This window comes from Festucalex cinctus, chromosome 1 (assembly GCF_051991245.1).
Source record: "Festucalex cinctus isolate MCC-2025b chromosome 1, RoL_Fcin_1.0, whole genome shotgun sequence".
In the NCBI taxonomy this organism is placed as follows: Eukaryota; Metazoa; Chordata; class Actinopteri; order Syngnathiformes; family Syngnathidae; genus Festucalex; species Festucalex cinctus.
The window spans coordinates 32,305,615-32,321,913 of NC_135411.1; the positions used below are offsets into that span (position 1 = coordinate 32,305,615).

The 16,299-nt window shown below is 40.0% G+C and overlaps 1 pseudogene across 1 annotated transcript in view; it reads right to left on the minus strand.

Annotated features, from left to right (window-relative positions):
• Window positions 1-15,876, minus strand: part of LOC144023892 (mediator of RNA polymerase II transcription subunit 15-like) — a 17,387-nt pseudogene extending 1,511 nt beyond the window's left edge. Inside the window, exons 1-16 of the transcript XR_013284639.1 lie at window positions 15,601-15,876; window positions 11,341-11,428; window positions 9,843-9,894; window positions 9,741-9,764; window positions 9,525-9,671; window positions 8,025-8,137; window positions 7,835-7,954; window positions 5,897-6,058; window positions 5,775-5,822; window positions 5,630-5,701; window positions 5,459-5,523; window positions 5,249-5,373; window positions 5,109-5,172; window positions 675-931; window positions 184-350; window positions 9-107 (exon numbers count right to left, since the gene is read on the minus strand). The product of XR_013284639.1 is annotated as a mediator of RNA polymerase II transcription subunit 15-like (transcript). The remainder of the gene's footprint in view (window positions 1-8; window positions 108-183; window positions 351-674; window positions 932-5,108; window positions 5,173-5,248; window positions 5,374-5,458; window positions 5,524-5,629; window positions 5,702-5,774; window positions 5,823-5,896; window positions 6,059-7,834; window positions 7,955-8,024; window positions 8,138-9,524; window positions 9,672-9,740; window positions 9,765-9,842; window positions 9,895-11,340; window positions 11,429-15,600) is intronic.
• Between the last annotated feature and the right edge of the window lie 423 nt (window positions 15,877-16,299).

Consider the following 16,299-nt stretch of genomic DNA (forward strand, 5'->3'; position numbering starts at 1 on the left):
CTGCTCACCATACTGGTCGGCGTGGTCGGCCCAGTAAGGACTTTGATCCGGATAGTCTGCGGGAACGCTGAGCTGCAATGGAGGAACACTTGGAAGGTTTTTGTCCTCTGTGGCAAAAAATGAGGTCAGAGGTGAGCGAGAGTGGGGCTGGAGGTAAACATGGCGGACGTCTTGGCGTCTCACCCAGTTTGCACACAAGGTGCACAGCGCCGTTGTTGCTGCAGTGGGCCGGGTCCAGGTGCACCAGGAACTTGACGTCCAGCCGGGCCACTTCACCCTGAAGGATGTTGGGGACCGTCTGACGCTCGTCCTCGTCCTGCTTCCGCTTCCACGACGAAACCGACGGGCCGCTGGGGGAAACGACACAAAAGTTCCCGATGGGGTTCATGCACTGATGCAACATGGATGGAATTTACTGGACCAATCATGAGACATGCTCCTCAACACAACGCATTGGTCATGTGATTCCTATGCGGCCTCTTTAGAGTGTAAGAGTGTTGTAAGAGTTGACTGGAGGAGTCACAGAAAGCCATACACGTGGAAATCCTATATGGAATTTTTATGGTTCTAGTGCATTTTAGGTTCATCCCAAAGCCCAAAATGGAACTTTCTGAAAGACATGTAGGAAAATCGGCCCTTTTGAGAAGTGAGTCCCATGCTCACACACAACTTACGTAATGGGCGGGCCCTGAATGGCGGCTAGGGCGGGGCCGAAGGTGCAGTGTAGTGAGTGGTTAAAGACAGGGGAGTGAAGGTTGGCCATGACAGCATCCAGTAGTGGCTGACACAAATACTGCACATATACACACACAAGTGTAAAGATGAAATGGGGGTGATGATGATGTAATAGGAGGCGTGTTTTACCACAGCCATGTCGTTCTTCAGCTTCTCCAATGCAATGTCACACTTCTGCAGCGTCTTCAGAGGGCACCTGAAGACCAGGAAACTTTACAAGATTGTCGCCATGGTAACATTTACTTGCTGTCTCCCACTATGGTGACACGCATCACGATGCTGTCACCGATCATTGTGATGATGGCGTGGACCACCAGGGTGTTCGGCAAGATAACATCACCTTGCTGACTATTGAAATGGGGACTAGCAGTCTGTTGCCATGGTGACACGGACTAGCTGTACCCATGATAGCAGCACCTCGGCAAAGTAGAAGGCTGTTGGCTTTGTAACATGGGCCAGTGGTCACTAAGGTACAAGCTGTTGGCAACTGACTGTTGTCATGGTAGCAAATTGATTAGGAGGCAGTTGTCGCAACGTGCACAGCATGACATAATAGGGAACTGTTGCCATGGTAACATCATCTAGCCAACTATAACCATGGCAGCATGAACTTGGAGGCTGTTAGCGGACTAACAGGAACCCACTAACAATCACCTTGGTAACGCATAGCTGCTGTTGCCATGGTGATATCAGCAAGCTGACTGGCAACATGGACTAGCAAGGTGTTGACGTAGTAACGTGACGTGAAGTAAGGCTGGGCAATTATGACAACAATGATAATCACAATTATTTTTTGATTGATATCAAATCGCGATTAAGTCTTTGACTGCCAAAAACGTTTAATCACGATTAATAAAATCACGATGTATACTGCCATAAACGTTAAATGACGTCAACTACATTTTTATTTTTTTTTTTTTTTTTTTTTTAAGCAATGGGCAGTGCAACATCTAAGTGCAGCGCTGCCTGGTCAATGGGTTGTAGAATCGAAAACACTCACTAACTATGGCCACCAGATGGCAGCATTGTATCTCTTCAATGGGCTGCCAAATTACAATGAAACATGACGAAATCTGATGAAATAGAATGTTTTCAAGGATGGCGTGCATGATAACGTTTTGATAACATGTGGCAGTAAAAGAGTTAATAACTCTGATTATTTATTGATTTCAAAACATATATATCAACTACCAAAACATGAACTTTTCTAAATATATCTTGAATAGCTTCCAATAATCTATTCATAAAATCATATACTGTATACTCAAACTTTGGGTTTTGAAACAGCCCAGTTTAGTAATTAATATGCTCGCTTAACTGAGTTCTAGTGTCAATTTTATCGGCCATTTTTAAATCTTGTCTCACTTTTAGTCCAGTTTCAATCATGCCCTTTAGTTTTTATTACGGTTCGTCAACCTCATCCCGTTTTTATTTAGCCCACTTTTAGCCAAACATAAGTCTAGCATTTACTCTTTATTTTAGTCAAAGAAAATGTAATTTTATTTGTCTAGTTTTAGTCAACAAAAAGTAGTTGGGACAATCATGTGACCCCTGTGTTATTATTATTATTATTTTTTTGTCAGCAGATTACAGTATGTATCAACATTTCAGCTCTAAAACTATTTCACAAATCTTTTCTAATCTTTTTGATGAAAAACAACTTGACACACAATTACAGTAAATCAACAAGTGGCTACTATGGCTCCATGCTATCAGCTAGTAAATTAGCGATCAGTTAGCGATCGGATTAACATTACTGTTGGAACGTTATCGCTGCTGGATTAATGTTATTACTATAATTGACTTTTTTTTTAACCTTTCACCTGTGAATCCACCTCCTGTCTGTCCCATGTGATTGTACATGTTGCACTCGCTAGCTGCAGATTTGAAAGGGGGTGTGTCACTGTGTCACATGACAGATAAGCAGAGACAAGATTTTACAAAATCGTATCATTTCCGTCTTGTTTTTGTTCATGAACTAAACTGTCCATAGATTTTAGTCCAGTTTTTCTTACGTGAAGTACATTTTCATCTCGTCTTCACTTTAGTCGACAAAAATGCATATTGATATAGTCCCAGTTATTGTTTATTAATGAGGGTTTTAGTCTAGTTTAGTTTTAGTCCGGTGAAAAATGTGTATTGACGAAATTACTTTTTTTGTTTAGTTTTCCATGACGAAATTAACACTATTGTGTTGAGAGTCTTTTTCAACACAGTTAGCAATTATGAACTGAGAGGAACATTAAAGTTTAGGAAAACAAAAAACAACAATCATTGGAACAGTATGGTTAAAATGATTTCACTATATATATGTATGTCAGTTACAAGACAGTAATAGTATAGGTATGTGTATATGTATGTATATTATATTGTAGGGATGTATATATGTGGTATATGGTGTGTATTTTTGTGCACTTAAGTGAGTGCATGCGAATGTATGTACACAATCATGACAGTTTGTTGGTTTGATACAGTGTTATAGTATGAGAAAATATTAGACAATATAAGCCTTGGCTTAAGTTCAATCTACATCTTTTGGTCTTTTTTGCTTTGTTCATTTTATATGTAATTTCCTGTTTTGACTGCTGATTATTTTTGACCAAATAATAGAATATACTGTATGCCTTTGATCATTGTTATATATATTAGCTGTTGTATGTGTGTATATTTATTTGAAGGACTATCACACATTTTCTATTAGCTTTCCAATGGGGGGTTTACAGTGACTATGATGTTTCTAAAACAAAGTATGTCTTCTATTTAAATACAAAATATGTGCAAGTTTTGATTGAACTGTGTTTATTAATACATTAAATTGTTTTAGGGTCATTCCAGAATTGGAGGACATTTGGGCTTCAAAATGACTTTTCTGATTTTCTACTACATATTCAGCAATAATATAGGTAATAAACTACCAAAGTTTTTTTTATTTTATTTTTATTTTTATTTTATTTTTTAAGAACACTGTTAATGTAGCAACTCTGTCACTCTAATAACAACAACAGGGTTGCAAATCTGGATGGATGTTAGCCTTCTCTCAAGAGTACAAGCTAACTATTAAGCGACATGTTTCTGCTGGCCAAGATCACAAACTTACTTATGTCAATAAATAAAGGAAAAAATGTCTTATTCTGAACATATGCATAACAGTATGAGGTTGAGTTAGACATTCTATCAACTCTCATAAAAATATGAACAATAGAAGACAGGACTTACCTTTGTTCTACACTCATTCTTTTGGAAAACTTTGATGTCAAATTCAGTGTTTCATGTGATTCACTGCTTTCTTTTTCTTCTTCTACCACACTAAAAATCTGCAATATGGTTGCGTGCATGTGGTAGGACAAACGTTCCATCAATAATAATTATATTTATTTAAAACAAATGTTTCCACAGTTAGAAAAGATAATGAAACAAATTTAAAAAAATATTTAAAAAATCATTTTAATTGTTTTATTTGAGAATCAATTTGGTCATTAGGTGGGATGGGACAAGCGAAAAATTGCATTTCAGGGGGTACTCCAGACTTATTTGGCATTTTAAAAACTATTTTCAAGCTTTCTTTTCTCTTAATTTTTTTTTTATATTTGGTGTCAGGACAGTAAATTTACTCTGAAACGGCATGTTTTAGTATTTTGTATGTAGATTATTTGAAATTTGATGGGTGGGACGTACAATGACATCCAGTTCTGGAATGAAAAAAAAGCATGCTCAGGGATGACAGAATAACACTTGCTGCAACACGGGTGCATTTAGGGTGCTTGCACAACGTTGGAAATTACACACCCTGCCGTGCAGCAGATTAACTCATTCACTCCCAGCCATTTTCACAGAAGCAGTCCCGTTCGTTCCCGGCTGTTTTACGGATTTTGACTGATTTTGCAATGCTCACAGAATATTGTGTTCTATTGCTTATGAAATCATGGACCCTATCAAAATAAAGATTAATGTCTCTTCTTTCATCAGGAAAAAAAAAGTATGTTTCTATCTGTTTCAGTTTTGCAGCAATTAGCATTTGAATATAGCAAAGTTCAATCAATTCTCACAAATCTATTTAGAATTGTGAGTAATTGAGCTTTTTTTTTTTTCAACATGGCCCTGGTTGATTTCCTTTGCTCTGCTGCCACCTGCTGGTAATAGCTACCATTTCTGCAACCGTTCTTTGCAGTTGAGAGGCTGCATCAAAGCCTTCTGTATGCTCTAGCATAAAACAAAAAAACAAAAAAACGTATAAATATGTCTTTGGGACACTTAAAACATAAAAAAAATGTATTAATATGTTTTTGTGAGCAAATGAGTTAATCATTTTTCTTCGACGCCAAAATCGAAGTCGCCATTAAATTTGCCAAGCCCTAATATGGTGTGAGTTTCACCTGGTGTTGGGTTCCGTGAGGATGTTGAAGAGACTCTTCATCTTGCTCAGCTCCTTCTTTGGCTCTGACGATGACAATAACAACAAGTCAATGATCACGCACGGGAAGTGCATTTATGCATTTAACATTTACGTGCGTACCTGGAGTGCTAAGCGGGCCGGGCGACGGCACCACATAGTTCTGGGGTGTCCTGGTGGTAGTTGGGCTCTGTGACTGAGGGGACGGGCTGAGCTGGAAACCCCCCGGAGAGGGCACGCGAGCCGAGCTGCGACAGGAAGTGACCGAGGATGACGCCATGAAGAGGAAGCCAGGACGCAAACGGGAAAGGCATCGAGGACGCGTGCTCGTACCTGGCCGAGTTGGGAGGCTGAGGAGAGGGCTGGGGGGGCGGAGGCATGGACTGGGGCGTCTGGACCTGCACGGGCGAGGGTGACGACATCATCGCATGCTGCTGCACCTGCCAGGACAACCCCACCGGATATATTGACAGGCGCTGAAAGGTCACAGGTTAAAGGTCATACCTGTTGAGCCATGTTGTGGGGTGGGGTGGGTCGGGGCATCCGGGTCAGGATCTGCATGTTGGGCCGCACCAGCTAGACGAAAGAGGACACCTGATTGAAGACAATGGGTTCCTTGTCCGATTTGCACGCGAGGGCTGCGACTCACCTGTCCTGACGCAGCGGCCATCTGCACCTGAACGGGAGCCGTCCGAGCCTGCACACACACACGATGACGCGGGGACAGAGAAAATGTTTAGGCTGTGGCTCGGCGACAGGGCGCAATCTGACCTGGAAGGCTTGCTGCATGTTGTGCTGGTGCTGCTGCTGACTCAGCGAGTTGATGGGGACGCGCTGGGCGGGTGTCATCTGTCCGGCCAGGGACTGTGGCACCATGGCGGCCTGTTGCTGCTGCTGCTGCAGGAGCGGCTGCATGGGGCCTGGCCAGGATTTCTGCAGGTATCAGCAAAACTCATTTATTGCTTTTTAATGCCATTTAAAGGGAACCCTGATTGTAATGACAAGTTTGCTCCATATGATTTACTTGGTTGTTACCAGAGTTATTATAGTTTTGCAATTTTTCATTTTAGTTAGTTTTTATTTCATTTAGAGTTTTGTTTTTTTAAACTTAGTTTTAATTAGTTTTCAGAGTGGTTATGTTAATTTTTTATTAGTTTTACTTTTAATAAATGCTTAGTTTTAGTTAGTTTCAGTATTAGTTTTGGTTTTTTTTCCCCAAATGTGTATTACTTGTGCACAATATTCAAAAAACACCATGAGAGCAATGTCAGCTGAAGGTGCTTTTCTATTGGCTGCTGCTAGATGACGTCACTGCTCTGACACACTTTCAAACGTCCTTATTGCAGTTAATCAAAATAAATCTACTTAAAATTACACTTAAAATCATCCCCAAAGGCTCATGCATTAACGCTGCAATATGGAGGATTTCCCCAAAAATATCTCAACAATAGCCTTTTTATTTGACCATTTATGACTGAAACATCTTCTGGTTAGTAGATTAACACCTTAACTATTCACAATGGAGACTCCTGCAAGCCTCTGGCCAATATTTTTCAGGAAGCATTCGGGTTCGAATTTCCCACCCTCTGTCTGCAGATGTGACGTCAAGCGCGTTGTCGCTCATTGTTTCCTGGCGTCGCGAAGTTGGAGCTAGTACAGTATTTCGCTGCAATGGAGTCTACTCAGAAGAGACCACCATCTACATCTAGCGTGCCCCAGACACCCGCAGTTACTCCGCATAGGGCTAAAAAAAAAAAAAAAAAAAAAAAATAAAAAAAAAAATAAAAAATAAAAAATAAATAAATAAATAAATAAAAATAAAAAAAAAGTTGAGTTGAGATCGAACTTGGATTTGATATTTATAAATAAAAATAAAAGCCCAAGTTATGAACTATGTCTCATATGATTACACATAGGCCCATAATCGGTATGACGATTTACTGTAGTTTTAAAAAGTCAAGGTTTCAATAACCGCTGATAGTTGTTTGTCAGCGGTAATTAGCTCTTCTTGCAGAGTTGCATAAACGAGCCAAGTTGAAGTTAATTGCCTTCAATTAACTGTCTTCTCCTTCTACAGCGAGTGCATGTGGGGTCATGCAGGAGGAGAAGGAGGGAAGAAGGGGGAGGGGTGAGGATAAGGAGAGACGGGTATTAAAAAATAAATAAATATTAATAAATAAATAAATAAATAAAGTGTACATGTCTAGGTGCAAGCATGTCTCCAAGGACAACATGAGTAACTGGGGTCTGCTCTAAAAATAGCTCATCAGTGATGGGACACTGCGAAGAATTAAAACACAAGAAAAACTGTCAATGTTTATTTATTTAATATAACAAATATTATATATTTTGTTTAAAAATGAAATAGTGTTGAATGAAAAAAGAATCTGTTTTTATTTACCGAAATATTTTTAAAAAGAACATTTTAGAGATGTAATTTTAATACCGTGACACCGCCATATTTTTGCTCACGGTTATCATACTGTCAAAATCTAATATCGGCCCATGCCTACAAAAGATGTCAGACATAGCGTTTAACGTATAGCGATTTCAAGCCAGCTGGTACGCTGGTGTCGCTATCAATTGTGGCACCATATTTTCCCATCAATTCTATTTAATTTTTCAATGCCTTCGGAAATTATGATTATTACCATTTTAGGCCAAATTTTCATCAAGTTAATTTCATGACTTTTAATGCTTTTTAATGACCTGCGGAAACCCTGCCGGTTGTGCCTGCTGCTGGACCATGTGCTGAATGGACTGTGCCTGCTGCTGCTGCTGCTGCAGCTGTAACTGCGCCATCTGCTCCTGCATCCTGGACTGATGCATCTGCAGACAGGAAGTGGGTGAAAGGCGGCTAAGGACGAGTACCTGGTTGTGATAGCGGTTGTGGTAGTACCTGGTTCTGCTGCTGCTGGGCCCTCATCTGCTGCTGAACCTGGAATTGTTGCTGTTGGAACTGCAAGCTGTGCTGCTGTTGCTGCTGCATAGACAACTGGGCCGGAGTCACCACTGAGGACCAAGAAGAGTAGTTGAGGGATTTAGGGATGGACGGAGTGTCGTGTGCGTTCACCGGGTCCGCATGCGCGCACAATTAGCTTTGACTGGGTTACAATACTACATGCTTGGGGTCACTGACCCCAAAAGTGTTTCATAAAGCCATTGAGAGAGCACCAGAGGCTCTTTCCATACTCACTCTATCCAAACCACCTGTTATGGGTTACAATCCTTTCTAAGTAGTGGTGGTACTTTCAATTAGTTAACAACGTTTACTTAACCGGAGACATGAAACTGGTGTTGTAGTGTGCTCTAGTCTTCAGTGAACTTTCGTTGTATTTTGACCATAGATGGTAACGATTTCGACCTGGGGCTGTGCTGCGTTCTCAATGGTTGGCTCCTCTGCCATGTTTATTTAGGGTACGTTATTTCATTTGAATGACAAATGACACTGAAATGGGACACAGAGAAGCATAAAATTTAAGACACAGATATAAAATTCAAGACTTTTAAAATACTTTTTTCAATTCAATGTTAAGACCCCGTGGGAACCCTGCACATAAATATCAATACATACATATATCCATCCCTCTTATTGTGGAGTCAATTGGAGACAAACACATGGCTTGCTCTATTACTTTATAAATCTATGGTCTCCGCCGCTAGCTGGCTAGCTAGCGTACCAAGTATGCAGGCCACAACATGCAATCAAGACTGTCTTGCCACGAGGACTATTTATTCTGGTTTTATAACGCAATGTGTGTAATAAGTAATAACCGACCCAGATTCTACCATTGGCCATAATGCAATGCAAGATATTACTTAAGGATAAGCCATTTGGAACTTAAAAGAACAACTTTTCCCCTTGGCAATGTGTCTGAATACATTTTCAAGGAAATGCGTCAAATGACAACGCCAACCAGAATTCGTTTGCTAACGTAGGGACTATTAATAGCCAATGGTTATTTCAGGACCGAGTCCAGGGCCTAATTCTACTTGCGGGCACTTGTTTTCACGCTATTTTTGTTTGATGGCTTTCTGCATCACTTGCACAGCTGTCATTGTTCCGTGCTACATCACTAATGGTAAACTATTATGTGAAGACTCTGTACTTAAATGTCCCGTCCTAAATGTTCTTTTCATGTTATTACTTGTTCTGCAATACTTGAGTGTCTCACATACTACCAGAGAAAAACGTATGTTTCTTCATACTTGGCCAATAATGACCATTCTGAATGTTATTATTCATGCTTTCATGTTGCATGTATGTGTGAACAGCCAACTCACTGCAGTCCAATCTCCCATCAGGTACAAAGTAATCTAGTCTAACCTTACCTAACCTAACAACACTATGCAAAGCCCACGAGGTCATGTGACTCCGCAGGCATGCGCGCACACTCACAAGGTTGTTGGTTTCCACACACCCCAGGCATAGTATGCTGGCCTATCTGCATGGGCGCCATGGGGGCACCGGCAGAGCAGGGCCCCATGTTGATGGTGCCCGGGCCGCCTCCGACGCCCTTCGGGTTAGTCACAGCATTGACGGGATCTAGTGGAGACAACACATAATCACGTTACATGCATCCACGGACAGCGACACGGGCGCACGTGCACTCACTCGGACCTCCCGGGATCTTCTTCTCTGCCAAAGAGAAACATGGTCGGGTCATGGGTGAAGGGGCGACGGGACGGGCAAGCGAATGAACAAACGGTCACTCACGGATGTCTCGGTAGTGGATGATGAGCCTGGCCACCAGGGACAGGTACTCGTCCTGCAAACACACGCCACCAACTTTGTCACTTCTCGCCAAGATGCCACCCACTGACCCAAATATGACCCTGAACGTAACTTGTGTCATATGGAAAATGGACCAGGGATCCATGTTCAACAGTGTAATGTGGACCCCGCGTAGGTTTGCGTACAATACAAATCATTTCACGGACTATAAAATCCATTAGTAATATTAACTCATTCACTGCCATTGACAGCTGTTGACGTCAAAACTAAATTTTTACTGGTCTGGCAAGTGAATGAGTTAATAAAGTACTTTTTAATACATCATCACTGTTGGACAGAAACCTTGCATGTCCAAATATGTTCAATGTAATATTTTTTTCATAAATCAATACCATTTAACCTGGCAATAGGCATATGCTCCGCAATATCCATCTGGTACCTCTCCACAGTAATTTGGTCGGGAAAGGCGGGACATTCTGTACAATAATTCGAGCTGATTGGACGATGAGTCATTCTACGCGTTTGTTTTAACCAATCACGGCCACGGGTGAAAATTTCGTCTTCGTTCTTGTCAAAGGGGGGGGGGGGGGGGGTTTGGGGGGCACGAACATTTTACTAGCTAGAAATGCACGAAGCGCCCCTCGCTGTTCAACATTCTACAAGGAAACGGCAAATAATTCTGCGAGAACAGAATTAATTGTAGCGTCCATGTTAGGTTTGTTTGTTAGCTCCGGCGTCGGTGCTGGCTTCCTGGTTTCATCACAGTTGCATATCCCGCCCCCAAACACAATGATGGTTATCAGCGGGAGCGGTACAAGATGTATTCTCTGGGGTTTGTGAACTCACAAATACCGCGAGTATTCATCTTGGCAGAGCAAGGTTAAATACCATTGGTCCATCCCTAAATTGTCTGTTATTTTTACACATTATTACCTAAAAAATACTTTAATAATTCACGAATTTGTCAATTATTTTTTTCATTTAATTGATGAATCAGATTAAATGATTTGAAACAGTCAAATTCTGTTCCCTCTTTTAAGTCACTTCTTAAGACCCACTTTTATAGATAAAATTAATTTAAGAAATAAAATAAAAGTTAAACAAGAACCTCATGATTAAGGAACAAGATAAGAAAACATCAACAATGAAAAGCCAATCTATTATTTTTATCGACATTACAGTATTTTATTTTTGGAATTACACGTTTTATATTGCTTGCACTATACCACCTCCTGGTCTCAGTTGGGTTGTGGGAATCCTGTATTGCCTCAGATTATCCTTAACTATGGGTTTCCCTACTTCTTATGTGTTTATGTAAGGATTTGTCTATTTTGTTTTATTGTTTGCATTTCATGATCTAGATTTTTTATTCATTGGATTGTTAAAGGTGCTATACAAATAAGTTTATTATTATTATTATTTCAGTTCATATTTTAGGAGGATGATCCATTTCAGATCTTCCAGCATCACCCAGACTCACTCTGGACTTGGCTTTGAGGTAAATGTGGTTCTCCATGTCCGTGCTGGACTTGATGTGTCCGCTTCCCGCCTTTCTCGTGGCCTCCTCGCTGCAAAGTGCAAACACAACCTGAATTAATATTATTTTACATTTTCATATTTATTCTCTCTAGCCTGCATTCCACACAATCGTGTTCTGCTGACCACAGTACTTTACATGTTAGATGATGACGCCCATATATAAACAGAATATTCAATATTGGAAACTTTACATGGGAAAGAGCATATTTATTTATGGTAATGAAGCAGGAATGTTCCAAATTGAAAGTTGTCTCCTAAGTAGGGTACTTAAATATAGTAGGAGAAAATATATTTGAGTATAATCTTGACCAGACGTGAGCCGTTCAGCCAAAATGTGTAGTCAAGTAAGAGTACTGTTACGCTACAGTAATATTATTCAGTAAAAGGAAAAGTTAGTCCACCAAATGCGATTGTTATCTACGATTAGATAGATTTTGTTCTATTTAACCTTTGACATGTGGATTTCTTTCCATTTAATCAGTAATGCTGACATGTTTCATGACTTAATTGGACTTTGTGCCAACTGACATCTTTATGTTATGTGCAGTGTATACATTGCAGTTCACTTTTCTTTCACCCTGCCCATTTAGAATGATAATCGATTTTAACTGCATTCACAACCATTCACTCATTCCTGACTCCCTAATTACTATAAAGTGACTGACGGCAGTGGTTATTTTTGCCATCATCGGGTCTGATAGGTCATTTGCCGTTGCGATATATTCTTGGCATGGCGTGACCGGTTATTTTGCTGCGAGTCATGCACTGTGTGTGGTTCCCGTCTTGGTTCACCCCCTACTAGGGGTGTTAAAAAAAAAATAATAATCGATTTGGCAATATATCGCGATACTACAGCACGCAATTCTCGAATCGATTCAATAGGCAGCTGAATCGATTTTTTGACATCCTTTTTTGATGGAAAAATATTCAACAAAACGTCTAACTTTCACACATTAAGCATGGAACAATGTTATATTAATGGAACATTAAGCCTTGATATTTTATTCCAATGCTGTTCAAACATGAAAAATGTTACAACCTGTTTGTTAAATACAGTGGCCCACAGTAAAAAGACTGAAGTTTCAAATCAATAAATAATACATTTTCAGACAAATTTTACAGTGTACATGTACAAGTTTACTGAATGGTATTTTCTAAATTTGAGTAAAAAAAAAAAAAATCGCAACAATCGACTTGTAAATTCATATCGGGATTAATCGGTATCAAATCGAATTGTGACCTATGAATCGTGATACGGATCGAATCGTCAGGTACTAGGCAATTCACACCTCTACCCCCTACTGTCTATTTTCACAAAATTTTCATTTTGCTTTGCCACTAAATTTTGGACCATATTTGGAGGTCGGCAGTTTTCATTTTAAGGTAGGTACAGATCTGTAAATTGCTATAGCTCTGTATTCTGGCGCTGTCGATCAAAACTGCATTGAGAAATAGCATAGGTGTACTATTCTTACAAATATTAACCCCTTAAAAGTGGATTTTTTTATTTTATTTTTTATTTTTTTATGAGGGCAGGGACAAGATAAGGTTTACCCCAGGGTTATAAAGAGCTGGGGGAAACCATGGGATAGATAAGGCTAGTGTAAAATGTACTGCCGGTATTGTATGCAGTGTACCGAGAGTTAATAATATACATGTGTTAAAGTGTTTTGCATTGATTATTATCCTTGTTTTAATTGGGATTATATGAGTCTGTTCTTACTGCCAGAAACATGAATACGCATTTATAAGAAAACAAAAAAAACAAAAACAAAAAACAGGTGACTTCCAGACTTGGGATACTTTCAGTAAATATGCCAAAATAGTACCATATGCAAAGATTTAGTTCATAGTGAAGAAGTTGGATAATCAAAGTTTGTACTGGCTCCCATTATGTTGATGAAAGCGGACTGCCAGTGCTGATGGGGTAAAAAGCTCATTCCGATCATCAAGTGCCCACATAGCCAATCAGTGGTCTTAAGTAGGGGGTCCAAAATGGTCATTTTGGTCCCGTAATTATATTTGGAGCCCTCCTGTACCCTCACCAAAGGCCTAAGTGACTTTAAACTGTCTGAATACATAGTACAGTTCCCAAATATGATGATAAATCAGTTGAAATCCCACCAACACAAAACATTTGCCAGATATGGATCCCCAAAATGTTTGCATTGTATTAAAAAACAACAACAACAACAACAATAACAACAAAGCAACACACATTTAAAGGGTTAATATCGCTATTTGTAAATTTTGATTCTAGGGCCACAATACATCGATATGGCACATTTCAGGTCTGTACCTACAAAAGATGCGGGCCTACAAAATTGTCTATATTTCAGGAGTCCGCTGTGACATATACCGCAGGATATAAAACGGGTGTTTATTGTCATCGCACATGCACAGACGTACAGAGCAACAAAATTGACTTAACAGGCGCAACACGTCCAAGAAACACGAAAAACACTGACCAACAGAGGGAGACAGAACGGAAAGAACGGCCTGCCAGTACTGGTTAATAAGCTCCCCGAGATCTTATGTCGTAAGGATAGTAAAATGGACACTAAAATGTCAAGATTGCTTGCAGGTGCTTTGCAGAATGATCATATCTTAGAAGTTAAGGTATATCTCAGAGTGCCACTCAAAAATTTGGCTGCATCATGTTGTCAGAAACACAAATGATGACACGAAAGCAAATTACGGTAATTCTATTTGCACAACAATAAGAGGAGACTTGCTGTGAAATGTAAATACTTTGTGCTTGTTTATTAAACATGTGACAAATAACACAAAATATTGCAATATAAAGTTTAAAAAAACATTTAAAAGAAGAGAAAGATGATAAATTGTCATCACTTAAATGCAGTCTTCAGGATCAAAGGGGAATAGGAAAAAAATTTATCTGGTCATTCCCTGTGTTCATTGCATATTTTGACTATGTAATTGAAAATAAAATGTAAATATAACATCTCTTCTGTATGACATATACTGAATGGTCGATGGGAACAGTAAAATGTGTTATTTTGAGAGGCTCCCCTTACAGAGATCCTGGCATAAATCACGCACTGATAAAAATGTTCTCAATGAATATCACATTGAAGTTGTCAGTAAGAGTGTCTTTTACTTCTTTAAATGGGGAAAAATAATCAACACAGAGCAAATCCAACTGCATCATGGCAGCATTAATGGTCAAAAGTGACAAATATGGTGTCATCATTGCACGATTGACAACAAAACAAATGTTCAATTCTTCAACACATGAAACAAAATGACTTTAAAATTCCCACCTGCATGCAAGAAATTGTAAATATAGTAATTGATACATAAAATCACGTGGAATAATGGTTAAGGCACACCCAAGGCCAAAGGTCAAGGGTTCATGTCCTGCTTTGTTTGAACTTTCTTTTCTTTTCTTTCTTTCATAACAACAGCCTATACACTCTGAGAGTTATGGTTGGTAATGAAAATACTGTAACGGTTTGAAGGTTATGGTTAACAGCCTTTGCTCTGACGATTTAGACAGCTAGTCTATCTTCGGTGGCAAAACAAAACGACAACTTTTTTTTTTGTTCTCACATTCACTAACTTACATCATCTCCCAAGCGAGGAAGCGAACCCACGCCAACCGGTACGAAGGCAAGTGACGGTTCCACCTCTCCACCTGGAGCCCACAAAACGACAACTTCGCTTACAGACACAGAAAAGGGTGACGCGGGGCAGGAACCACGGCCAGTGCATGACTCAGTTTAATCAATCAGAGCCGTTCACGGCAAAATAGCGCTTGCCTGACAGTTGCCGGTAGCGGCAAAACATCCACTGCCAAAACAAAAGGCACAGAGCTGTATTTGAACCCGTGACTTTTAAGGCGAGCGCCCGACCACTACATCAGTAGCTGGTACACATTCACTGGCGCAGGTTTTGTACTACGGCAAAACAACGCTAGTTGAAGAGTTGCCGGTCACGGCAAAAATAACCCGTGTTCAAAATAACATTCATGAACCAAGTCGACTTCCCTTTTAACCTTTTCCGTTTTGTTACTTTGCAACTTGTGTAGCCACTACTTGCTCGTTGTAAATAAATAAATAAATACATAAAACAAACAAACAAATAAATAAAGGCGGTTCGTTTGTTTTTCGCTGAACTAACAAGCCAAAGCTAAGACAACCTGAAAGACAGACAGAGAGAACGAGCGATTAAATCTCACATCTGAGCGACGACTTTCTGTCGGAACGTGGGACTTCTCCAGTCGTTGTCGGGTCCCTGAACCTCCATGGAGACGGCGGTCGCAACAAGTCAACACGTTTGAGAGGTGAACTGGGAAGAGGGGCAGTTGACGAACGTGTTTTGCGCTCACGACCGCCCTCTACCGGTCCCCCCTTTCATTGCAACATCGCGTGAGCCTTTACAGCCGTTTCTCAATTTGTTTTTGGACAACCCCTGGCAAAAATTATGGAATCACCAGTTTCAGGGAATGCTCTTTCGTAGGGTGCGCAAAAAAAAAAAAAAAAAAAAAAAAAAAAAAAAAAAATCATCACAGACATGACACAAAACTAAGTTAATTTAGGACAAATTATGTTCTTTATTGACAACACAAGCTTTGTAAATACTTATATAGCATGTCAAAAAATACAAAATAAAAAATAGCAATGAAAAATAAACATCTCGGCAATTGCGCCCCAAATAGAGCAACAGGTCTAATTTACAGTCTCAAATTCTCATACAGTATGTCACCGGATTCTCCTTGAATGTCAGTACTTAAATTTAACTCTGCATTTATCTTCTCCATCATGGACACTTACTTCCTTTCTTTCCATTGATTAATTGTGGGGGGCACACCCTTTGCCATGGGTGGGCCATAGGGGGCCGTGCCCCCGCCACCCCCACCAAGAAGATTGTGCCCCCC